Genomic DNA, 27,723 nt, shown 5'->3' on the forward strand with positions numbered 1-27,723 from the left:
TCTTCAGCCGCACAAATAAGCTTGTATTCACATGAGAGCTCCATTGATTCCTGGACAACAGCCTTGGGAATTAAGTCCTGCCACTTCTGCTGAGAACTTAGTGGATGTGTAAATGACAATAAACACAAATTAGGTATGCATCACTCCGGTCTGTACCGTGTATCCATTTGGAGTGTCACTTGTTGATGCGTTTCAGCTGATCTCAGGGCAGCACGAGCACAAGAACAACTGCTCAGCAGCAGGAGAATGGCTCTGGAAGGAAGGAAACGTTCCCTCTAGTGAGTGTGGAGGAGGCACAAACCATTTATTACATGTGGTGGTTGGCAGAGAGAAAGAGAGAGAAGAAAGGGCTGTTCAGCCACCTTGAGAAAGCCACTCATGAAAAGTTGAGGTTTAGTTATTCCATCTTAGATTGATTGATACGCGTACCTTCACTGAGCCCAGTGTATCTTCTTTATGCCCACAGCCTCGTCATGGGCTGACTAAACATTTGATATTCTAGTATTTGATTACTTCTGTAATAATGATTCTAAAGATTGATGCCCTATTGATGAAGTACCCTGCATACGGACACTTCCTGCCCCCAGTAGCAATCTTTCTGGAGAAGCAGCCAAAGGATGGGATGGGGGCATTTTGTTTACCACACTTTAGAGATAAGGAATTGGAAATAATAGAGAAAAAATTGCTTTCCAAAAGCTACCAAGGAAGCCTGTGTCAGAGCCAGGAAGTGGTTCCGTGTTTCCAGATTCCCAACTACAACTTTGACTACTCCTTCCTCTCAAGTAAATGGAAACATTTATGAATTAGTGATGCCAGTGAGGTTATACAGTGATGGGACATAGGGTAGTGAGTGAATGGGGGGTTTGTAGGTAGGGCATAGATCTAAACTATATATATAACAGTATGATCTCTGACCACAAATCAAAATTGCTTTCTTTCTTCCAAGGAAAGATGCATGCCTGTTTTTTTCTTTAGAGTATTTTAGTAAATTTGGCTTGAAAGGTTACTTCTCATCTCTAAAGGATATTTGTTACAATCTACAGTTCAATCCTGTATCTCTTTTGGTTGAAATAATGCTGGGTAAATTATATGAATTCAGGTGAATCCTCAAGCTCATGACAGTAAAATTTGCTACTCACTGTTCTTTGTCCCTGAACTTTCAGAGGAGAAATGTTCCAGGGAAGGGAGAAGACAATGGAGATGTTCTCATCATGAAATTTTCAGAGGCTGTACAAAATAAAAAAAAAAAAAAAAGAAAAAGAAAAGAAAAAGGAAAGAAGAAAAAGAGAGCACTCATGCCAAACATACTGAAAATTTTCACATAATTTCTGTAAATGAGTTGCATTAGAAGACTCAACCATTTAAGTTATGCAAAATCAATATGCTGTCATCCATGGATACGAGCACATCTCAAGGACAGTTTCATTTCCACAAAGGGGTGTGATGGTAGTTGTGAAATACATGTTGAGGGGATTTAACTCAAAAGAGCCTGTTGTACGTAAGAATAGAACAGAAGTATAGTAGGTGAAGGATTTACACAAGGGTAATCAAATCTAGGAGAACTAAAGGGTTACCTTGATAGCCATGAATCTTCATACAGCTTTTTCTTTTTTTTTTTTTTAACAGAGTAGCATCACAGTAATCAGAGGACCCTCACAAACAGAATTGCTTTTACCAAGTTATGGTGGGAAACCTGGGGCTTTTTTCTGCTTCTTCCTACAGTCCCATTGCACTTGATTTCATTGTCAATATATTTCATGGAAAATATGATTTCCAAGTGTTATACTGTATTCCGTGTTGGGCGATCCTGATCTGGTGGTTTTGTTTAAAAACCACAATGTATTCAGAGGAACTGAATTCTCATAGGTGTGGCATGACTAGAAATCAGGGCTGGCTCGTCCTCTGTTGTAAATATGTGCCACTGTTCCTTGTTGCTCACAGGGCAATACAAGTTCTTAACAAGAACAGAGTTGGAATACATGGCACTTGCTCACCATTTGCATTTCCAGCCAACGGAACAGCACCTTTTTGAATCTCAAAATGAAACAAATCTGCATTTTAACATACCAGTCTCCTTTTATTTGTACAAAGCTTTTTTTCATTGCTCCTGAAAAAACCCACATCCCAACAACCCTTCCTTGAAATATATCTTAAATAACATTGGATTTACTTACTGCAGTGTTATGTGGGAGCACTGAGATTTATTTCATTCCTGTCATTTCCTAAAAGAAAGAAAAGGAAACAGAAAACATGACATCAGAGATTATGAGGTTCTGGCAGCTTGGCATCTCTTTCATACTGTCATGGAAAGCAACTATGATGCTAAATATTTTCTGCCTTGTCTGAGCCATATTCTTATAAAGCAGAGGCAAAAAAAAGATATTGGATGGAGATGGTAAGGCTGGATTAGGAATTTGGTACATTCATAAATTTGAGTATGTTTAGATAAAGGAACCTGGAATTTGCATGTCAGGAATTTGGTAGGAAGCAGCAAAGAAAAGGGCAGTGTTCTTGATCATTTTGCCTCATCTGCTCCATAAGAGTGTTTTTCAGGGAAAATGAGGATCCTACATATGCTAGCAAATCTTTGATCTCAGTGAATAATTGCCAGCTTTGTGAAAATTGGGGTGACAGCATTTTGTACAGTGATGATGCTGTTGTTCTGTTCTCTGTTAGTGCTGTATACATTTTTATGTGTTCTTCACAAAAGTAAAAAGTAAATGGGGGAGGCCAACTTTGTCCCATAAAAATTACCATGTTAAACTATGCATCGAGTAGTCAGTGGATGGAGTTTTCCTTCCATTTAAAGTAAATTCCAATTGGTTGCCCTTTGAAGTGCACTAGACTTTTTGTTTATATAAGCCTGTAGCTTTTTTGAACAACAGCTTTGCACGCCGTGGTTGCAAGTTGAAGTCACTTTCTTGCTGCCTTTCCCCTCCTTCAGACCATAAAAGACTTCCACTCGAGGCGGGGTGCAGCCCCACCAGCCCACTTTGCCACCCACTGTCTGACTCCATGAGTTAAAGCCCAGAGAACTTGCATTTGCATCTACTTCACATTTCTGACGGTTGCACGATGCTTTGCCCTCTTCCCTAGGGCTCTGCCCATTACCCTGGTGCAGACTCGGGTCATGCACACCTTCTGATGCTGTGGGCAGCAGAGTAGCCCTCCGGTTCAGCAAGAATTCGCTATCTTCGCTTTTCGTTCCTTTTTTATTTTTGGCACAATATAAAGTTGAGGGGGAATAAAGCCTGCTATAGATCGATGTTAGCCGATTCAGAATGGACAAGGTTGAACCTGAAGGTTGGGCTCTAAAGTCTAGGTGATGCAATAACAAATAACCAAGCCCCGGAGCATTTGAGAGAGGTTCAAATTCTGACCAAGACATACAGAGAAATGAGTGAAAGCAAGCACTCCTCAGATTGAGGTGGGTGGCTCACAGAAGCACCACAAAATATTTCCAAGATGAGCAGAATCACGGGCAGGAAATTCCAATCCAAGTCAGCAGTACAGCTATATTCACATCCCTTTTGGGTCAGTGGTTAGTACCACCATTGTTGTAGCCAGCTAGTTCTGGGAGGGTCAAATAAAACTTGCTCATAGGAGAAATTCCTTCTTATTTCTATCCCTATCAGTAAATTTCTAGCCTGTCCCCTGTACCAAGAGTGATTTTATCCCTCTTTCCTGATTCTACCTGATTACAACCCCCAGACAGTGGGTTGTAATTGGAGAAGTTGGTACTATTCAGACAATTCTTGGATCTTTTAAAAATCAGTAAACTACTGTCCTCTGAGATGTCTTTGACAGTTGTCTTCTGATATGCAGTGCCTGTTTTTGTTATGGTGAAGGATTAATGCACAATTTATATATCCCTGTATCCTTTGCTGTTGTGTATTTTTATATGGTGCCATTTCTTATTCATTTCCTCCCTGAATTAGACTTCCCTTATATTTTCTACTTGCTTTATACAGCTTTTTCTCCACTTTAAACAGTCTTACTGATACAGCAGAGCACTGACAACTTTGTACAAGGCTCCTGTGAGACCGCATCTGGAGTGCCTTGTGTAACTTCTGATTGGGAACTGACAGACTCTTGCACAGGTAGTTTGGGGAAGGAAAGATTATCATATGAGAGAAAAATAGAAGATCCTGGCTTGTTTATCTCCACGAACTGAAGGCTGAGAGGGGTTATAACTACTTGTCTGTGCATCAAAGGGTTAAACACCATCAAGGAAAAAAGAACTTTTTATGCAAAGGCTGATGTTGACATAAGAACCACATAGGTGTAGGCTTGTTATGGATGTATTAAGCCTTGGAGTTATGAGGATGCCCCTAATGGTTACAGCAGTGAGGTTCTGCAACAGTCTTCTCATCAGAGTGGGGAAGGACTAACTGCTTCCACGATGGAACTTGATAGCATTAGGGAGGAAGAAAGCATGACATGGTGCCTGGGGTAGTAAAGGATCAAAGTCTGTGAATTCAGAAGTTAATTCCAGTTTCTCTATCTGGGGGTCCCAGGTCCAGACGATAAGTTTAGATTTCTAGAAGATACTTAAGTGTTTTCTCTCCCATTACATCCCACAGAGAATGGAGAACAATCCAGCTCAGCCAAAAGTAAATACCAGCATTTGATCAGACTCCACTAACTGTAATGAATAGACACCTACATCTAGACACCTCAATTTAGTTGTTAGCACTGGAATCTCATTGTACTCAGAGTTAATTAATTGCATAAGCCACAGGGGCTTGACTCAGCTGTCTAAGGCATAGTGTCTCGTGCCATCTGAGAGGCCCTAGGGCCAGTAAGAAATCTGCAGGGACAGGCAGATACGGCATAGGACCTGCAGAAGAAGACCTGCTCCCTTCTGATGAAGCAGTCAGGGGCTCAGCAGACATGAGGGCATCTTAGAAAGCACAAGGTGCCTATATTTAGGCAATTGAGTTGGACCTCAGACAGGGGGGTGCGATGAATCAGAAGTCAAAGCCTCGATAGCATTTGCTCCTCTCCTGTCTCCTCTTTTCTTTTTCTGATTTTCTGTTGTATTTGTCTTACTTGGCTACAGCAGTTACATAGTTCAGAACAGACTCCATAATCTTGAAAAGCAAACAGAATTATGCATATTTAAGCTAAAAAGAAATCAACTAAGTGTGTAACTTTATTTCCCAAGTACAGGCTTCCATGTGCACTGGGCACGTGAATTCCCTCTGTATGGCTCCGATCCTTCTGGTGATTTTTCACTAATGTTCTCAGCACAGTAAACTGGGCATTTTAAGATTTACTATCAGGCTTCTCAATGACACCAGTTAGTTTCTTCTTAGCCAGCAGAAGTCTTTTCATAATGTAGGGCAAGAAAGAACTTTAACGAAGGGCAAACAGCACCAAAAGGTAAAGCGCTGGTTCGCCGCAGGATCCCGGTTGCCAACCATTATTAATATGCTCATTTCTGGATTTGTCTTTGGGGCTTTCCTTGCACAGTGACGTTAAAAGTCTTGGCAGATGTTAAAAGTAAACACATTCTGCAGTGTTCGTCGCCTCTGTGTAGGGAAGGAAGGTGTGACTGATCGCCGCCTTGCAACCCCTTGATAAAAACAATCAGTGTTACCGAGGCACGTGGAAGGAAAGAAATGCAAGCCAGACTGTAGCAAGGCCTTCTTGAGGGAGTAAGAAGGGAAGGAGAATAAGAGGGAAGATTTAAGAAGAGACAAGAGATTATGCAAATCTGAGCTGTGAATCACATCCTGGCAGTACAGCCCCTCCAGAGATAACTTGCCACCTGCATTTCTCTAACAGGCACCTCCAAGTCAGTGAGAAAAATGGAGCAGCTTTTGAACAAAAAGGGAAGGGGAAGAAAGAAAAATCAGACTAAGTGCTCTTTAATTCTAGCCACGTTAAACTCGAAATGCTGCCAAAAAGCCGGTAATAAAATTTAATTCTTTCTGAGGACATGACGATCAGTCATCCGACCAAGAATCAAAGCCTCCTGGGAGTGTTTCTTCCATTGTGGGGCTTGAGTAGACTTGACCCTCTCAGCATTTCATATTTCATAATTGAACTCAATGTCCCTCACACTTTTAACATCTTCCTAGATTAAAAAAGAGCATTAATCACTCTTGCCTCGGAGCAGCCCTGAAGAGGGAAGTAGGACACCAGGCACAGTTTCAGAGAAGCCTGGGGGATTAAGGTGATCGGTGTCTCGGCGCGTGCATTAGTGTGTGTTTGTGCCTGTGTCACAAACAAACAAAAAACTCCCCACAGGAGCATTACAGACCCCAATATATTGCTCCAATATATATGATCTACCACCACCCTAATAGTTTCACTCCAGAGACGGTGCCATACAATTGAGCACCACGCTTCTGCAGCTTATCTCTGGAGAAGTAAAAAAAAAAATAAAATCCCTTTTTAACTGGGTGCTTTGTTATGATTTATACATTTCTTTTTTTGAATAGCTGGGGTTTATCTTCTTCAGCTGCAGGAACTTTCAGCAAATGATAAACGAAAACATCAACCCAGAGCCTGCACTAATGCCTGACACAAACATGTCACTCGATATTTAAGTATTTATTTATTCATTTATGTTTTTGTAGTCTCTTCTTAGGCACAGAACCTTTGTATTTATTATAATAATGGTGACAAAATGTGGGAACAGGGCGGGGAGGGAGGGGGGGAAAGAACGAACATAAATGCAAGCGAAAAAACAAAAGCAGCAACACCAGAGACGGAGGAACGGTCCTCGCAGAGCCGGGGCGGTCGCTCCTTCTCTTTGTTTTATGATTTAACTGAGGAAAACCCAACTGGGGAGCGGGCTGATCCCCGGATATGAGGCTAGCAAGGCCCACAGGGCATTTTGGGGCTTGGCCAGGAGAAGAAGCTGAGGGAAAGTGGGACCAGAGGAGCCTGAAGGTCCCTGGGGCAGCTGGAGTCCTCTGAGAGGACCATGGTGACGCCGAGGCCCAGGTGGGACCCGGCCAGCCGTGGGGTTGCCCCAAGCCCTGCTGCGGGGTGGTCCTGCCACCAGCACAGTTACAAATTGCCGTGGCTGTGGGCCCGTGATGGAGAGCAGGGAGGCGTTGGGAAGGGCGGGGGGTCCTCTTACGCTTGGTCGATCCGGGGGGAGAGCCATGGGGCTGGGAGGAGCGGTGGAGCGAGAAGGGGACAAAAGCGGTGGCTGGGGCTGGCTGCCGGAGAGGGATGCCCGGCTGAAATCCTTCACAGCGCCGGGACACAAGAACTCCTAAATCTTCATCAGAAAGTCATTAGAAATCTGTCGGAGGGGCCAGGCGCAGATTGCCAGGGGAGGGGACTCAAAAAGCCCCTCCGGGCTCCACAATACCTGAAATGAACTGGAAGGGATGGGGTGGGGCTGGGAAGCAGATTTCCTGCCATAACTAAAGCCCCCTTTCAGCCTGCTTTGCAACAGTTTTACGATGTGTTAGAATTTACATTCACGTGTTGTTAACCATTCTTGGGCGCAATGAAACGTTTTATCTGTCTGACCTCAACCTTTGCCATATGCTGGTGCAAACTGTTCAACTTAAGCCCGGACGAGTTGAAGAAAAGGAGGGGGGGGGAAAAAAAAAAAAAAAAAAGAGGGGAAGAAAAAGGAGGGTCCGAAAAGCACATTACTGGGTAGGCTCTGTTGTTGCTCTTGATAGCTGCCTTCCTCTCCATTTTCCATGGAAACCTTTTGAAAGCCAATTCCAAAAAAAGAAAAAAAAAAAAAAGGAAAAAGAAAAAGATCCATGCCGATAAATGAATAGTGGCTCAGAACATGGCAGCTCTTCACTAATTGTCCACTTTACATATGCTCCTTCATGTCTGGCGATTCCTTTTATGTTGTGGAGAGACAGCAATGAAACTTCATTATACTGCGTTAAGGAGAGGCGTATGGAATGCATTTGAAATTGATCAGAATGAATTTTATAAGGTTTTTATTTATTTTATCCTAATTTCCTGGTTGTTTCCTCAGCCTAGTTCATTTGAAAGAATAAGAGATGGGGATTATGGAAGGAGAGTGATAATTTTGTGAGACAGCCTGGTAATTCATAATGAAAGACCCCATTTTGTGCTTTTGAAGATGTGCCTGGTTAACTTGCAAATTCCACCCAATTTCTCTTAGGGACCTGTGCTGTGGCATTGCCCCAGTCCGAAACTATGGTTATGAACCTGTCTCTGCATTTTACCTCTGGTGCCTAGATGTCGTTAGGTGTTTCTCACCTTGTGTTTTGGGTGGACTAAGCAATCCAGACTGCACTTCCTAATATCTTGTGTAACAGATTTTCATGGAATTTTGGTTATTTCCGTACTGAAAAACAACAGTTTTCCTTCATCCCACAGGTGTCTCTGGAGCCTAGTAAGAATGGCGGCACTGAGGAGACGTCCCTTTAACTCAGCTCCCTGGATGGTCTTGGACTAGTCCCTGAGGAGGACAATATTACCACACAAAGGTGTGGTAATATTGACATGTTCAGCAGCAGGGGGGCTTTGGGATCAAAAAAGCTTGAGTAGCCCCCGATCAGCTGTGAAGCCAATGCCTGAAGAAGGTGCTTTAGCAAATGCATGGAGTTGTTTATGAGAAGGCTTTAAATGCTTAAGGACATTAGATTATTTAGGGGTTAGGCAAGTCCTTGGTGAATCAACCGGTAGCACTTAGGTTCCTGGAAGGCCCCCAACTCCTTTTTTAAATCTCGCCATTGCTTTGTGAGCCTCCCTCTGTAAAGACACAGTGGCCTTGGGGGGCATTCAGGTAAGAAAACTCTCATGGCTAGATAAGGCTCATATATTCACTGTAATAATGAATCCCCAAATGAAGAACCTAATCATGTATGTTAGAGTTGTGAGCTGGTGCAGCCCATCAGTAATCCTTATGCCGGACCAATCATTGCTGCAGCCTCTTGCAGTATATATTGCTGCATTTCATGGTGTGTGGCATGTCTCAGGGAAATAAAAATCATTTTTGCTTTCTGTGAAGCCCTGCCAACCCATCTCACATTTTTATAAGTAATTTCCATTCTGCTATGGTCTATTACACATGATGTTTTGAAAGAGTGGGAAAGAGTTAAGCAAAATGAAGACCATTATCAATATTTTATTTGTCACAGCTGAAAAACTACATTTATAGGTCAGTTCATTGCAATCCATTCATTGATTTCAGTACTCAAAGCCCTTCAGGGAGTGTCTAAAATCCACTGATGTTTTGGAGTGCTAAGTTTTGTGTTTGGATTTCTGATAAAACTGAAAGATGTGTCAAAATCATGTAACAGGCTCTGGATCTGATTTACCACTGTATGCTTCCAGTCTCTGCTGGTGTTAACTCCAGTGATTTCATCAGAGTGGAGCTGCACAGTATTGATTTAATTCTTATGTTGATGTGACCCTCCAGAGACACACTTCCCTGCTCTTATTCCCACTTACTTCAGTTCAGGAACATAATCAGGATCATAATTAGGAGTGATGACCTGATTCAGTCAGGCATAGAAATACAAGCCAGCATTGACGTTTCTCAGTAATGCTACCAACTGTAGTGGAGCTACTTTCTTCCTTAAAGTCAAGTATTTGCTTACATCCCTTGCAGATGGTAACCTATGTATTTAGGTTCACTCTTGAATTTTGTGAAAGTCGAAGTCTTTTGACTGGCTATAACAAGCTTTGGATCAGGTCCACAAATAGAAGAAACTTTGTAAGAGATTTAAGAAAACTCAGGAGCTAAACTGCAGTTGTTCCTCTATCCCCGTCTATGCAATTCCACTTGCTTCAATTAACTTTTATGTTTGTAACTGGAATGCATGGAATTTGATCAAAGTCCCTTTCAGAGTACATTCATGGTATTGTCTACAAACCTATTACTTTCAGAAAGCAAAGTAGGATAATGCACTTCTTTCTGCAGATTGTGTTGCCTATTCTAGCTGCCATTGAAATATCTGGTGCCTCAAAAAGCATAGCCAGCAGCGTTCAAATGTTTTTGTTTACGTGTATTTTTCAGGCAAAAACTTGCCAAACTCCAGTATTGGTTTCAGGCTTCTGGGGAGAGAACTTGGCTTGGAAGTAAATACCCTGGAAATGGACTGCATCCAAGAATGAGTAAAATCTGTAGCCGAGGTGCAAATGCCTAATTATAACCATTATCCAAAAATTTGATGTAAAAATAATAAGGGAAAAATTACTCATCTCATTAAAAGGTGAATTTTTCTAATGGCATTAAGAGATTTTAAAACCAGCCAAAACTTCAAAAGTTGAATAACCGAACTATCCATGATCAATATTTATATTCAGGTCAAAGTAAAGAGAACTGAGACAATGAAATTTAGAAATGCACATATTGTAATTCGATTTGAACAGTCAACATTGGTAAAAAGCCTAACTGTTTACTATAAGATTACTTTCTGATTCAGCATTACGACACAGAGCTACATCTGTTACTCTTCATTTGAATACAAAAATTACCTCTAATCTAATTAAAAATAGAATAAAAGCAGGAGCTTGATGTCCTTTGGAAATCCTCAAACTTATTAAAGCTAAAAATAATTCAACAAATTTAAAGAATTAATTGAATTAATTAATCAGGGGCTAGATTCTGGCCAGTGAGCTCCAGCTGCAAAGGTAACCGTGAGGAATGAGAATGCTAATGCAACAGCAACAGTGCTCTTACCGCTTGGTGGCATTTAATAGGTACCTTCGATATACCTAAGTTGCCTTCAAAACAGCTAATTTGACCCATGTTGCCTTTGAAACAGCTAATTTGAGTTGGGCTAGCTGACAGCGGCAGCAGCACTGGGCTCAGTGTGGGTTGATTCATCGTTCTCATACTGCGGGGGACTAACTTCTGCAGTTAGCCTGCTAGCTCTAGCTTAAATCTACAGATACTCTCTCTAAGGAGTAAGGGGGCAGGCGACAGGAAGAGAATGCAAATTCAGGTAGGCTCATTTGTGTCTTGCCTGGTCCCACCTCCCTTCCCTTGCAGATCTGTAAACTGTGATCTGAAAAGGGCTTGCATTAGAATTTCCCCTCCACCTCAGTAAAAGCATTATTTCTCTTAGATACGGTAGATCGCCTCTAAAAAATGAATCCAGCATCCTAGCAATAACCTGTTCTTTTTTCTTTTTTTTTTTTTTTTTTTTTTTTTTAAATGGTGCTGTAATCCTTTGCTTGGAAGAGCGTCAACTCCACAAAAGTGGTCCTGAAGTATTTTTGTTCCTAAAAGCCTAAGAAAACAAACACAGGCATATATCAGGGAACAGAGTGAGAATTTTTGAGTGTTCCATCTTATGATAAGTGACTAACTAAAATATATGTAACATTTTATGTTCTTATTAAAGGTCTCCACTTTCTATAACTGAGAGAGGACATTTGTTTGTCTTTTTATTGTGGAGATGAGTGAACACAGAACAATAAATATAATTTTTGTTTCTGGTCTTGTAGTAAATCTTGCTGAATTGCTTTGCAGATTTCAGGTGGGCTTCATCTCACCTAGCTTTAGCTGTTCAAGAAAATCCCCAAAAGGCAGCTAGCATAAGCTAGCAACCTAGGCTTCACTTTTAGTCACGGAATCATGGAATCACGGAATCTTCAGAGTTGGAAGGGACCTCTAGAGATCATCTAGTCCAACTCCCCTGCTAGAGCAGGGTTGCCTAAAGCACATCCCTCAGGGCTGCATCCAGGCGGGTCTTGAAAATCTCCAGAGAAGGGGACTCCACAACCTCCCTGGGCAGCCTGTTCCAGTGCTCTGTCACCCTCACTGTAAAGAAGTTTTTCCGTGTATTTGAACGGAACTTCCTATGTTCTAGCTTGTGCCCATTGCCCCTTGTCCTGTCGCTGGGAACCATTGAAAAGAGCCTGGCTCCGTCCTCCTTAAACCCACCCTTTAGATACTTGTAAACATTAATCAGGTCCCCCCTCAACCTTCTCTTCTCCAGGCTAAAAAGTCCCAGCTCTTTCAGCCTTTCCTCATAAGGGAGGTGCTCCAGTCCCACAATCATCTTGGTTGCCCTTCGCTGGACTCGCTCCAGTAGTTCCCTGTCCCTCTTGAACTGGGGAGCCCAAAACTGGACGCAGTACTCCAGTTGTGGCCTCACCAGTGCAGAGTAGAGGGGGAGAATGACCTCCCTCGACCTACTGGCCACAGTCTTCCCTATGCAGCCCAGGATGCCATTGGCCTTCTTGGCGACAAGGGCACACTGCTGGCTCATGGATAATTTGCTGTCTACCAGGACCCCCAGGTCCTTCTCCTCAGAGCTGCTTCCCAGCATGTCCGCCCCTAACCTATACTGGTGTTTGGCATTCTTCCTTCCCAGGTGCAGGACCCTACACTTGCTTTTGTTGAACCTCATTAGGTTCTTCTCTGCCCAGCTCTCCAGCCTGTCCAGGTCACGCTGGATGGCAGTACGGCCCTCTGGAGTGTCGGCCACCCCTCCCAGCTTGGTATCATCAGCAAACTTGCTGAGGATACACTCTGTCCCCTCATCTAGGTCATTAATGAATATATTGAACAAAATTGGTCCAAGTATTGACCCCTGAGGGACACCACTCGTTACAGGCCTCCAACTGGACTCTGTGCCGCTGATCACAACCCTCTGGGTTCTGTCACTCAGCCAGCTCTCGATCCACCTCACTGTCACCTCGTCTAGCCCATAATGAAGTCAATGAAGAACAGTAGACTTCTCCAATTTGTGGTGTATTCTGTCCCAATGGAGGTATGTAACAGAAATGGGGTCAGTAGCCTTTGAAGAGCACCAAGAAATATCTCTCTTCAGTAACTGTGGAGGGAGGAAGCCCTCAGGGAACAACTGACTTAGACCAGATGCTTCATTCTTTGGCAGCTGGAGTTAGTTGAGGTAAAGCTCTCCCACTATGGTGCTGTTGTATGTCTGTGAAAGGGAAAGGCGCTCTGACTGGTGGTTTTAGTAGATCAGAAGTAGATGGTCAGATGTAGATTTGGTAAGTTGAATGCTGATTGCAATGTCTCTGATGTTCATGAAGGACGACCTTTATTTCTCACTGTCCTTGTGGGGAATGGTTGTGGTGCACTACAGCAATTTCTTGTTCAGCAGACATGTGTCATGTCTGGATGCTGTATCAGAAGTGGGGTCAGTGGGTGGTTGGCTTCTAAGCAGAGCTTTGAGCCTGTAAGTACACTGTTGGATGTGCCTGTCACAAGCAAGGAAGGGTGGTATGCCATTCTGCTTGCCAAAGGCAGATGCTTGCAGAATCTCCAAGAGAAGCCATTTGGGTAGGAGTGAGGTGGGACATACCTTAGATGTGGCTGCTCTGCAAATCTCTTGCACTTCAAAAACGTTGAGCACCTTGACCTAATTCCCCCGATAAATTATTTATCATTAATATTAGATTGTCCTTTTGGAAAGAGTCAAAGCAGACAGGTTTGATATTGCAGGGGCAGCTTTCAAAGAATGCAGGTCTAATTGTTTAAATATATGGCATAGGATTCATCTTACCTGCCTCTAGAAGTCTGTGGTTTAAATGATGTCTATTTCTGAGCTAGTCACCTTTGGCTCCTGTTAGAGTCAGCAGAAAGAAACTAGGACTGCCAAAGGGCATGTCTTAGACACCTGCTGTATGAGAGACGACTCACCCAACTGAAAGTGCTTAACTCTTCCCGCTGACTAGGCTAACCTGGAGCAATGAGCTCAGACGAGACACCTCAGTTTTAGACATTCAGCATTAAGTGGGATGAATCCTGTTCTTAGCATGTAGGTACTGCTATTTAAAAGTTACAGATAATATTAATGGGAAAGTTGCTGCTGGTTGTGGTCTTACAACCTCACGGGATGGCTCACATGAGTAAAAACCACATGAATGTTTCACTGCTCACAGGATCTAAGCCACGCTTACTGCTGTTTAATTAAAAATAAAAGTGTCTGTAGATTTTAACTGGTATCATGTTAGGATCCCACCATAGGTCCTTCTTCAGTATAACCCCTTGTGTACCAAGATGAGTTTTCTAGTTTAACATTGTTACTTTCCATGTTGGAGCATGGAGATCTAGAAATCTACCGTGCAGCTTTAGACAGAAGGTAGCTTTACGGTAGCTGCATGGCATGCTGTGGCTGGTACCCTGTGTGCAGCTGGGGGCTACACTGCTACGGGCTTCTGTGGCTGAAACAAGAGATCTGCTTCAGTCCACAGGATGTGATTCCTCACCTGCGCTTCTTGCAGCCTACAGCTGCCACTGTCCTACTGCTGCCTGCTCCTGTCTCCTCTCCAGCAGCCCCTCTGTCTCCTGCTGCTGTGCAGACAGCAGGTCGGGGTATCAGAGGTGGCTTCAGGTGCCGAGGGCTGCGATGTGTGTATGAAGAAGAAATGGTGAGAACTGTCTGTCCCAACCAGCCTCTCCCTTGTCCCTGATACTCCGCCTTGGACTCTTGTTGCTTCTGCTGCTGCCTGAGGTTGAACTGCCACCAGTGGTTACCCTGAGTGGCCAGAGGAACATGCAAGAAGCTAGGGAGCAGAGAATACAGAAAGATGGCAGGAGCAGAAGACTAGAAGGCTTGTTACCCACCCACAGCACACCTCCCACTTACACATCCAGACTAAGTATTTATCTCTCGCTGTCCTTGCTATACTGCTGAGTGCAGAAGTGTGCTTGCCCCAGTGGTCATCCTGTTCTCGTCATCTCTTTCATGAGGAGTGGCAGAATACAGTGCAGAATGGAAATTGTTTTGCCATTTTGGGATTTCGGGGCATATGTCTCCCTTCTTTCACTCCTGATGTCCTTCAGGGAGTGTAGGGAAATTAACCCCATTCACAATGTGACTGCTAGTAATTAGAATTCTCATTCACTCTTAATAGCCACTGGTATCCATCAAAGACTTGATTTCCAGGTCTGTTCAGTAGTGCAGTGAAGAGGAAAAGAGCTGAAGGTGCTAAGAATGTTGGCAGAACATAAGTGGAATGGGGGGGAGCTGCCGTGCTGACTCTGAGAGCAGGCTTGAGAAGTCCCAGCTATGCTTGGCATGCCCCAGGGTGCTGTGTGGTCTTGAAAAGCTGGTCAGAGGAGTGAGAGTGGGGCTTTTAAGAGCATTTTATTGTGCACTAGGGGCAGACCGGGAGTGGGTTTATAATCTGTTGTCGTGGTTCAGCTGACAGATGGCAACTGGTGAGCAGTGGTATCTTGAATGCTTCATGGGACTGAATCTTGTGCTAGCTATTATAACCTGATGGTAAGCTGATGAAAGTGTCCCTGTGCAGAGAAGCGGTGCTAGCTAAAGGCTGAATCAATTGGAAAACCAATTTTAATTATACTTGTGCAAATTTTGTGAGCAAGCCCGCAGTCTCCTTGGTGGTAAGGAGAGAGATGCCATTAGTGGTGTGTAAGAATGGTCCATGCTCTCTAGACCAGGCTAGCACAGGCTAAAAAGAGTATCAGAGACAAGGTAATTGCCATAATACGAAGGTTAAAAAGTCCCTTTATATTATGATGGTACATGTTAATCTGTCCCTTGTTAACAGGATCTGGCTGATGATCAAGCTGCAATGCAGACCTCAAAATTGGGGAAAACCCACACAATAGTGCTCTATAAGGTACAGGAACAGCAGATTAACAGGGTATAAGGAAGCCTGCCAGATTTGCGTGATATCCTAAACTCCACCATCCCGTTTGGCAACCTTCTCTTTACAGTGCAACAAGTGTCACCGTCACAAGCTGGCCGCACGCTGACACATTGGATCTGTGACCTCGTGCTTCAGCCTGGTGCTCGCGTAGCGGCTGAAGTGACCCCTGCAGCCAGGGATCAGATGGAAAGCCATTAGGGGTGATTCCTCACCAGCACAATGTCCAGACTCATGCCACTGCCGCTTCGAGTCATCCCGGGAGCGATCATCCATGAATTGATTTTATGGCAGTGCTGACACTTGCCTTCATTCTTTTGGAGCCGGAGAGAATTGCTCTTAACCATGCCCCCTGCCGCCTCGGGATATAATCTCAGGAGCATAGTTTAGGGGCACAGCCAGCTTCAAGGAGCATTACTTTGCTTCAGTGCATTTTTATGTGTTTTCTTTTCCCTGCAGGCCTTTTTCTGCTAAGGGGTATATTTGGACCAGTGAATGCACTTCCCCCCCCCCTCCTTCTTTTTAGCAAAGCAACAGTCAAAAACTCTATGTCTGTGTGCTGTTGTCAAACATATAAACGTTTGCCCAGTTTGCTATTGTTGTAGCACCCTGGGCTTATGTCTTAGCTTCCAGCTTGGTGATCATATCCTCCCTTAACACAGGATTTTACAAACAAATGCACATACCAAAATCAGTTCATCAATACAACTGCAGTCTGAAGCCCGTATTTGCTAAATCCACAATCCTGGGAATACGTTTTAAGGATAAAGCTTCACTGAGATTATTTATGCAAAGAAAAAGAGTTTTTTTAGCATCAGGACCAAAATAAGATATTTTTTTTTTCGTAGGTCAGAAATCCTTTGAAGTACTTTCTTTTTTTTTCCCTGTAATTCTCATTAGCTTAATTAATTGTTGCTCTCTTTTGAAATTAAGGAGAACAAATTGTTCTCCTGCTACTGAAGGGCACAAGAAAATAATTGCAAACAGTGCGTTTGTACCTGCGTTTTTATTATATTTCTCTTGAATGGAATCTCAGGAAAAAGGGAGGCAATTTGTTCACGGGAAAAAAAAACCCAGTTTATTGAAGCAAGAAATATATTTGTGTGGTGTTTTCTTGTGGATGCATATAGCATTGCAATGTTCTGATAATGGAAACAATTTGTTTTAGAAGCAGTATAAAGCTTGCTAATTTCCAAATAATGGGAAATGGTCTGCTTGACGGCTTTTTCTTTTTGGTGTTTATACTGTGTGTATAGTAGCAAAATAGGAGGAGCAGAGGCGAAGCCTGGCAGGCTCTCCAGCAGCCACTGCGACCCCTGCTGTACTGCTGCCAAGGCCACGGAACAGTGACAGGGACACAGGATTTTGGGGGTCCCATTACATGATTAGCCCTCTCCTTGCGGGATGGAAAGGGAGAGGAATTTTTTATTTTTTTAAGAGGAAAATGAGGGCAACACCCACATGGGCTGAAGTGGGTGCGTTTTCCATATTTTTCTACTCCATGAACAAATATCTCTGAAAAACAAGCACGATTTGGAAAGGTAACCTGGCAGGAGAGCTTGCAGAGCTACATTTCTGCCAAACTGTTTTTCGTTTTTCTATTACATTTCATGCATCTGAGACATGGGCAGGGAGCTTGTGCTTACTTTTTGCTGTCGTATAAGGCAAATGGGGTTGGAGCTTTGTGGATTAATAGGATGGGAGGTGGCTTCCTGCCTTCTGTCAGTGGGAGATAAAGGTGCCTTCCCACCTCACAGGTCTTTTTGAAACAGTCCATCAAGTTCAGTATTAAAAAAAAGAGTTGGTGAAGTGGGTGGAGAGAAGAGAGTTTCTGGCAGAGAGTGAAATACATTATACTTACTGACTATTGATCTTATGAGTGTATTGGTCATATTGCTCTGGCAATGTTTAGGGTGAAGAACGATGGTGGTCTGATCAGCTGGAGCTGATTTTTGGGAGAGTGGTTACCCTGGATCCTATTTAGCTGAAGAATGACCTGGAACCTGGGATGGGAAAGCATGAAGACAACCACCCATGCATAGCCTCTTTACAAGATATGAAGGTTGAATAAAGGCTGTTATATCTGCTGCCTTTGCCAGCTCATTTCTTCCCCTGTCTACATGGGAAAGCAGTTAGGAGGCAAAGGAGGACTGTTTCCTCATCGATGCATAGAGTATGTGATGCTCGATACAGAGTAAGAATATGTGATGGCAGTGTAAGTCACAGAAAAGCTTTACAGATTTTAATAGAAGATGAACCATCCTGTGATACTCTGTCGAGATAAGGTCATGTTTTCAGTCTTTGGCATTCTCTACTGAATTCCTGAGCAGTGACATGTTTTTCTAAAAACTCTTAGAAAGGTTATCGCAGTCCATTAAGAATCCTATAAACTTCTAGACTGATAACAATGGAAGATCTTCAAACTTACTGTCTTTTGGGATTTTATAACCACTAAATCCTAGAAGGCTTTACATATGGCCAAAGCTGGAAATATGTAGAAAGTAAAGGGTGAGACTCGCAAGCCCAAAGAATGCGGATAGGCAGAACACGCAGAACTTCCCTCGGTGGGCTAGTTGAATACCATCTACTCAAGGAAGGCTAGAAAGCTACATGGTCAAGGAAGTCTTAAAAGGACTGAAGAACAAAGGAAACAAAGTTAAAGGGGAGTTAGAAAACGCCCATGAGAACAGGAAGAGAACTGAGACTCCTATGAAGTGCTGCTGCACAGCTTCCTTTCTCATTTGTCTTCTGCATCATGTCACACGTGGGATTTTAGGCTCTGTGGAGCAAAGGCCAGCCCAGCCATGTTACATACTGTTCACAAGGAACGATATACTGCCTTGTACATGCAAATACATGTAGCGAATCTTATTATCATTCCTGATCTGATTATTTTGATTATTTGGTGTATTGTGGATGAGAATGACTAATTAAAATAATATTTAAATGTAGATTTTATTTGCACAGATACTGAAAAATATCTCTTTTTAGCAAAGCCTTTTGCTATTGCTCTTTGCACCCTGGGGAGACTTCAGATGCCTGATCATTTCCCTTGGCCCCCCAGCTCTGGGGAAATCATATCTTTTTGTTGGCTCCCTTGGCTTCCCAGGCAATGCAAAGAGCTGGCTCAACGCGGGACCTAAATGACAATTCATTGCCAGAAGGGAAGTAATTTTCAAGCCTCCTCCCCTTCTTCTTGCCATGAATATAATAGTACACTTTGGAAACATTACTGGAGTAATCTGAAAACAGCAACGCTGTCAGAAATCAGAAAATGCCTGATAGAAGCAGTCGTTCACATAGCTTAGCTGTGATGTTTAGAATCGCTGTACACCATATTTCACTTTTCACTGACATCCTGCTGGATTTTTCCCCAGTGAGAAGTCGTCTTTGCACTAAACCACCATAAGAGCACTGTAGGTTGGACGTTGTTGTTATTTTTCTTCTCCTTCCTCTGTCCCATCCTTTCCCCCCTCTTTTTTTTTTTTTTTTTTCTTTCCAGAAAGCTACTTCATGTTGCAAAGATCATCAGATGAAATGAATGCAGCCCAGCTGGGATTTGCTGGAAGTGTGTTCGTCTTGGCAACACCTCTCACAGAGTGACTGGGTCCCTAAAAGCTTTGTTTAAAATGATGAAATGAAAACAAAGGAGACATAATTAGCTGGTGTGTAATAATAGACAAGGCTTGTATCCAGCTACTGTAAAAGTCATTTAATGAAGGGTAATCTGGACATAAGCCTGCACACTATAGCTGTAAAATATTTAAGCTTTTTAATGAGAAGGAAAATGGAGAGAAGGGTTTGCTAACGTGATTAGGAAAGATGCCTTTCATAACCATTTTTACAGGGGCTTGCAATTCCTACACCGAGGTTTGTAGCTTTCTTGAAGCCAAAGCAGCAATAAAACTTTTATACCGCACCAACACTTAAAAGCTACATACATCACATTGGTTTTATATGTCTGAGTGGGAACATCAGTGTACTGCTTTTTATGTCTGCAAAGGGCTACACTGGCTATTGAGTAGCATCTCCAGTTTTTTTCCACTTACCTTAGATTGTAGAGTGCTTGTGGATGAGCAATCATTAATCTTAAGCTGCAGTAAAAGTTGCTTTCAGTGGTGTTCTTTCTCATTTCCCCCTCCTTGTTCTGTTTTTCTTCCCTATGTTCCCTCTCCTTTCTCCTTCACGGAAAACTCCCTTTTCTCATACTCCCTGTACCCGCCACTATTGGAACCAAAACAGATGTGGCTTGGTCTGAGGTGGACCAGCCGTTTCAATGTGACGAATACATACCATTATTTTTATTCCATTCACAGATTACTAAGAAAAATGCGGGAATCAGCTGGGGATTTTCCATGATGGAACAACCAGAAATGATATAATAAAGCATTATTGTACCCCCGTGAAACTTTTAGAGGTGGGATCCAGTATGATTATGGTGTTTACCTAACCTGAGTGCAGAAGTTTTTGTTACCTGATCCTGGGAGGGAGGGGTAGTCCTGTCCTCCTCCTGCAGGAGACACCTTGTTTCTCTCTAATCAATGGAGAAAGATAGATGCCTGAGAAAGGTGGAAACCTCTGAAAACCTCCTAGGTTAGATACGTTCCTCTCTTCATTCAAGAAAATGAATGGAGTCTTACAGTGGTGCACCAGATTTCCCAGTCTTTTCTAAGATACAGGAGCAGCTGAGAAGGGCCACATGATGCTGAGACAGTGTGTATGGTCATGCATGGCTGTCTGAGACCCAGGGGGAGGAATAATGGAGACAGATTGGTTTCCACCCTAAGCCTCTCTCTGTGCAAAGTCCGATGCCCATGGATAGCAGAATACCCACTGGTAGAGCCTTCCCTGCAGTCCCCTGGGCCAGTGACCGGGGGGAAGGAGGGCTTGGTGATGGGGAGGAGCTGCTGGGCAGTGGCTGGGCGTTTTGCCACTCTGAAAGTTTTCGAGGTGAAAGGAAGAAAGTCCTGGGAGTTCACGTGTCCCCATTGTGCCAAAACATCACCTGAGCAATGCTTGCCTGGCTGGCTCCTGTGCTCTGCCATTGTTCAGCTGACTTCAGCTGCGATTTACCCCTTGTGTCCTAGCTGCCTGTTTCCAAGGGCTCCATGGATTGCATGCGTTGTCACTACAGCCAATTAGGGTAATTGTTGCCTCTATTTCAGTGTTATCTCACAGAAATAACACGCCCATAGACACGGCTTTCTCACTCCTTCAAAGTCATCACTGTGCCATCAGAATTTTCGCTCAAAGGTTTTGCTTAAGCATGTAAATAATATTTGTAGGTATGTCCCTCACATTCTTGCAAATTCTTCGTTTAAACTTCCATGTAAGAATGGAGATAATAAATATTCATATATTTCTTTCTACCTTGATATGCTAATTCTGTTGTGAATGATAATCAAGAAGCAGCTGAAAAAGATGACTTGATTCTGGTATTATTTATGAATCCTGCGCTGAAGTGTTGGGCTGGGGGTGTGTGACAATGCCAGTTAAGAGTGATTTAACATGAATTGCTCTCTGTAGATATCTTTTTTGCTTTATCCATTGTGTAAAATCATTTAAGATTACTGAATTCCCTATTTATTACCTCAGCGAATTGTCTCAAATCAGGTGAAATTGGTTCTTTCTCTCCCACTTCTTTCTCAGCCTTCTAAATAAGGTGCTGAACTCAAGTGCTTAGAGTTGTGCACCTAATAGTCCGAATGACTTCAGTGAGTTAGTTAAATAAAGCCTAAATGTTTGTAAAAGTGGTGGATCTTTTATAGCTACCAGCTTTATAGTATAAACTGAAGAGTTCATTTCCAAGCGAGGTGGACGGATGTTCAAGTTGACTCATTTAGTGTGTGAAGCGGAGTCACAAAAATAATTTCACAATATTGGAGAATTAAAGATATGCCTAAAATAAATCTCAGACACTAAGCACCCAGACTTTGTTTCAGAAAGCTTCATATTTGAAAAAGCCGGGACAGAAACCTGGATTTTGTCACTCATCTTGAGCACAGATCCAAACAGTTGCACTGTACCTGATATCAGTGAAATGGGTGGGAGTTTGGTTTTAAACTTTGCATTGGGGTTCTGAGAGTTGGATTAACCTCTACACAGAATACTAGTCTGAAAATATAGAGTTACAGCTGTTTCTCATCCAATTATTTGTACAGGCTGAAGATCCAGGGCTCTGCTCTTGACTTCAGTGGCAGCAAGGACCTGCTTTCATCAGCATCAGAACCTAATCGAGTTAGAAAAGTAGCAGTGGCTCAAACCAAACCAGTCACACCAAACTAACCTCCTTGAAGGAAACTGCTTGAAGGAAAAACAAAGGACAGCTTACTTATAAATTGATAACTCTCACCAACGTGTGTAAACTCTGTCATGCACCATACCACATGTTTGCTAGAAGAGATGCCATACAAGTTGTCGGAATTTATTTATTTATTTTTATTTTTCAAATTTCAATGAAATTGTAAATAACAGGAAGGACTGGAAAAACATATAACCCCACAACAGCCAATTTCACAATCTGTTCTCCATTCTTAATAAGTATGAAATGGTGTTTGTCATATCAACAAGTCTTGACTGCTGAAAGATCAAATGACCTTTGGATGTAAGGGGTTAAAAAGAGCAGATGCTCAGAATTGAGTTAAATTGTAGATTCCAAGTGCTTAAAGCTAGAAGCTGAAAGTCTGAGCATTGTCTTTTCACATTTGATATTGCAGGTCACCGAGGTTACATGCTCTAAATAAGTGAAGGCCTATGAATATGAAGACTTCTTCCTTTTTATCTAGCTGCTTGGTAGCAGAATAACCCATTATGGTTATGAATTACAATTTTCTTTTCAAACGGCTGGAAAGACAAGAAGGGCTAAATTTAAAACCCTTATTCAAATATGCCCAGTTTCAAGCTTTTTAACATGGGAACTGTGGGGATTGTATTTAACTGGTGGTAGACGGCACTCAATTAAATAATATCAATTTGGCTCATGAGCTGCAGCATCACCAGATGTACCCATAAACTGCAAACATCCTCTTTATTCTGTTTCCCCATCAACACTGAGTAGGTTAAGGAAGAATATTTGCCTTTGTAAGTGGTCAAAAATTGTCCAGTCCATAAAATGAGAAAAGTTAGTAAAAATAGTGTAAAACACATAATATAATTAAATACAACTTCTCTGTGCTCTTCCTAATAGGCTTACTGTAAACATATCATTACAGTTTTCAAACAGTGTTTTCTGTTTGTGAGATCGGTTGTTTTTCTGATTGATTTTGTCATGGGGAGGGGGTGGTTTGCCAAATTTGACACATGATATTTGTTCTGGGCCTAGATTAGCTGGACCCAAATCATGAGGATGATGGAGGCTGCGGGATGCAAAGCTATTTTTGTGCTTGCTGTTGAGCAGATCTAAGGAAAGTTATATTTGCTGCATCAGAGATTTATTCAGTCTCATTATTGCTATTTCACCCTGCTACAAGGAGGGCCTGAGTGGGGAGGACTCTGAGAATGTGAGAGTTTAATATTTCTTGTTAAGGATGTGCAGAGACAATAGAAGGAAGAGTGGGACCTCTGCCAGAGGTGTCAGGGGGAGAAAGCAGGTCATTGATGCCTTCTATCAAAATGACAACTCCCAGTAGGAGTTCCTCAACAGGGACTGCTTGGGAGCAGTGGAAAGGTAGTCAATTTTGTTGGTGACGGGGGTGATCAGGAGCTGGCATTGTATCCATTGCACCCCCCCAACGGTACTGGGGCATGACCTGCTGGTGGGAAACACACTGTACAAAGACAGAGGCACTGCTGGCATGGTAGGAGTCCTGCAGAAGTTTAGAGATGTCAGGAAAGCACTGACGGCCTGTGCTTTTCAGATTTGGTAACCAGATGATGGATGGCTTGTTTAGCCGTGCTATGAGGGTAGCAGGCCTTTACGTGCTCTTTTGCGGTGGTGAAGGTAGTTAAATGTATGCTTCTCGTGTATTGGTTTGCCTCGCTACTGCTGAAGTTTGAATGTGTTTTTTTTTTAACTCTTCTTGTTTCAGGAAGCAGATTGTAAGAATTACTTCTCTTTCAGCAAAACACACCTCCCTTAAACTTAAAGATGCTACTTTTGCTCTGGCTGGCCCTCAAATCCAGGTGAAAATCACATATGTTCCTGGTTGACTACCATGTGGGGGACCTGCTCTGTTCTCGTGGGCTAAGGGTGAAGGGATTAACTCAGCAGGACTAAGATGGGAACTTGACAGATGAGGCAGTGAGGAGCTAAGTTACCTCCACATGGCCGACTTCATTTAACCTTTCAGCACATCTTTTAGACCATGGTGCTTTAGGGCTATTCTCTGCTGTAAGCTGTGCTCTGCATTGGTCTTACCTAAATGTAACTCCTTAAAAGTCAGGTGTCTAGCCTAAAATAGTTAGACAATTTGCCTCTAGACTTCACTGCCAGTGGGGAGAGAGAGAGAGGTGATCCATTTAGCCTGTTTTATATAGACAGACTTGACCCTCTCTGAACCACCTCATGCTTCTGTTCTTTATGAAAGGATTTGGTGGCTGCATCATTTACAGTTACCAGAACCTGAGCCTCAGCTTTGCCATCTGTGTTGATCCGACTAAAACAATGTACTGTCCAACATTGAAACACTCCACAAAGATTCAAGTGTCACTGCTGAAGAAGGACTCAGAGGTGGTTTGCTGCCATTCTCATTTCAGGGAGCAGTAGCACAGATGGAATGTAATCTGTAAACATTTTTTCTTAAATGTAATCCAAGCGTGCACATTTAAAGTGCTTTCCAGATTCTGGCCTCGTTGCTGTCTTCATGGGAAATTTTTACACCCCAACTGTTTTCTCCCTAGACACAAAAGGAATGGGTTCTCTGTAACATATGATGACACATTTCGCTAGAGGGACAGAAATGAGTGTTTTACTGAAAAAAGACCCTATTAAACAGCATTCATCTTCCTCTTTGCAAAATGGGCAGTTATTATTAAGTTATTTCTATGAATGTCCCTGCTATAATGTATTTTCTTTTGCATTTAAACTTGATCAGTAGTTCTTCATTAGTGCTGTTAGATCCTTAGGAAGAGCAATCCATTGTACTAACTCTCTGGGATGCCAGATAGAGAAGCTGGCACAGAATGAAACTCAGATGGTCACTATCTGCTCACTACGCAGCCTGCCAGGAGTGGGATTCACCAGGAATATATGAGCTGTTTAACAAAAAGGAGCACATCTTTTCTCAGTGCTCATACCTGTTCCCCTCCGTTCAAATGAACATTTCTTTTTCATTTAGTCAAGAGTGTGACTGCTCCCTTTGCAAAAGTTTCTTGGCCCTTTTAAAGTCTCTGCTGAAATACCTTATTCTTGGTCATGAGGAGTCATGCATTTTTATACAAAGCCATGGGATTTTTGGGTGCTGAACATTCCTAGATTTCAGCATCTACCAATGCTGGAATTTTTGAGTCCTTCAACCCAACAGAAATATGGAAACACAACTTTGATGTAGGCACCAAGAAAAGGATTTATTTCACCTCCAAAGCCAGGTGTCCAGTTGAAACTAGTTGTCTTTCTTTCTCTCTAATTAACAGAAAGAGAGTAATTTCACAAATCTTTCTAAGACACTTACCTTAATGTCATGTAAATCACTCTTTGGCATTACCTTTCTCTCTACTGACATCCCCTTGATGTTCGTGGGAAGTTGGATGTTGATACAGAAATTAAGCATCTAAATATCTTTATGGATCTAGGTCTAAACTGGAAAATTTTTTTTGATGATGCTTCTGTCTGCTTCTAAGTTCACAAGTATGATCTTACCTTTTATTTTCACAGGGCAGAGAAGAAAAATCTCTGCATAAACCCTTTCCTCAGAAAAATACTAAAATCTGCTGAATACCAGTAATTGTGTTCTAAATCTTTATAGCCTCAGTTCTAGTCTTTAAAGTATATTTAGAATAGCATATTTAGCTGTATTTCTTCTCTTGCCTTTAGAATGCCAGGCACACCAATAGAACTATATGAATAATAAATTATAATACTGTTTATCATCTAAATTGTTATCGTTTAGAATTTTTCTCTCAAGTGTTTCTTCTAGAAATCTATTCAACCCTCCCTGATGACACATTTGGATGAACATTTTTCAACTGTGAATGCCTAAAGTTAGTCATCTACATCTATATTTAGGCACAAAAATGAATGACCTGATTTTCAGAGTTGCTGATTACTTATTTTGACGCATTAATATGAACTTAATAGCTTAGCTGTAGGTGCCAAAGTCCTCAGAATGTTTTTTTTCCTGTGCACAACTTGTCTATCAAACTGCAGAACACATGCAGAATTAAATAACTAATGAGGGATGACAATATGCCATATAAAAACAATGTTACATTGATTCATTTATTTGTTTACATGGTTGGGCAGGCTAATTTTATGCACAAAGTCCACGATGAAAGCTGATTTATAGTGATTTGAACAGAAAAGCACATATTTCTCCCGTTTCATATCAGGACAATGGTGAATTCTCTGTGAAGAAAGCACATCCTCTGGTTGTTCTTTGTCGCCTGCCAAAGAGAAATATAATCTGAAGACGTTTTGCTCATTCTACCAGAGAAGCAAACTTAGTTTTTCCTGATGACTTTCATTATGTTAAAAATTGAGAAAAACTGGATACTGCACAATAAATTGATGCATATTGTAAAACAAAAGCCTTTCAGAAAACATTAAGAGCCATATGTTCATTTCAGGGATGTGTGGTTCCACTTTGAAATATGGCTTCCTTGTTGTTTAAAGACCCAATTCATCAAAGCGCTTGGCTACTTACGTTAATGGGTCATAAGCATTTGCTTAAGGGCATCACTGAATAGGGGCCTAATAGCCTGCTTTGCTATACCTTGTCTAGCTGAGCGTGAGAAGGTCCATAAACTACTTTCAGGATGCCCAGGATGGAAATGGCCTCAAGTTGTGCCAGGGGAGGTTTAAATTAGATATTAGGAAAAAGTTTTTACACTGAAAGGGTTATCGAGCATTGGAACAGGCTGCCCAGGGAAGTGGTAGAATCGTCATCCCTCAAGGTATTTAAAAGATGGGTAGACTTGGTGCTTAGCGATATGGTTTACCGATGTTTTTTGTCAATGTTAGGATGATGGTTGGACTGCATGATCTGAAAGGTCCCTTCCAACCTAGGCGATTCTATAACTCTATGATTCTGCTTAGAGAATAAGGACTGCTGAACTGTAGTGTGAATGGTGGGATCTAGACTTTAAAGATAAGGGTAATAAATAGCCATATTTAGTGTGTTGTCCTATTCTCTGTTTTTACATTGAATTACTCTTGATACAAACAAGGGCTTTTTGCAAAGAAAGAGATAAATTAGGATCAGCTGCTAGGTTTCCTTGTCTTCAAGAGTTGGCCTCTGGGCCCTGATCCAACAGTGGGGAGATTCCTGGCAGCCACAGGGGCAGTGGGTGCAGGATCCCACTCATTGCACTTAATTTGCTTGAAAAGACCTCAAGGAGAATGGCTTGAATAAAAGTAAGCTGAGTGAGAACTGCACAGCTCCACCTGACAATATCTTGGCAGCAGGTGGTAAATGTGGATGGAAGTGCCTGACTATCACTAAATAAAGCAGAGAGTCCCTTCAGCATCAGCAGCTGTGTGATCGCTGGGGAGTTGTTTGGTTACACGTGGTTTTTTCACATCTGTCATTTTAACTAAATTGGTGGTCTAAATGAATAGTGTCATGCACAGGAACATTACATGGATTTATGACAGCTGAAATGTATAGCACCTAGAGGATTTGGGGTCCGTGAAGCAGTGAATGGATTTCAGAAAGGCATGATTTTAATCTGTGGTAGATATAAGCTTGATCCATTATTCATCATGCTATGCAAAAGAGAATTGCACATTGGGTTCACAGGGCAGTCTTCTGGCATTTCAGAAAGAAGAAAAAGGAATTTAAGAGAAAGTTTTATATGTTTATGTTGCCTCTGTTTATAATGTGAGCAAAAGAAGTCCAATTTCCTCCTAATTAGATTATAACAGGTGCAAGCAAATCCAACATAAGGGAAGCTGTTTGTATAATATCTATACAGCATTTGGTGTGAGTGTAGCAGGGAAATGGGAAGCATCTCCCAGCCATGCTTTTCCCCTCCTATGGTCTGACAGCTGCCATGTGCTCTGCCATC

This window comes from Rissa tridactyla, chromosome 1, assembly GCF_028500815.1.
Source record: "Rissa tridactyla isolate bRisTri1 chromosome 1, bRisTri1.patW.cur.20221130, whole genome shotgun sequence".
Classification (NCBI taxonomy): domain Eukaryota; kingdom Metazoa; phylum Chordata; class Aves; order Charadriiformes; family Laridae; genus Rissa; species Rissa tridactyla.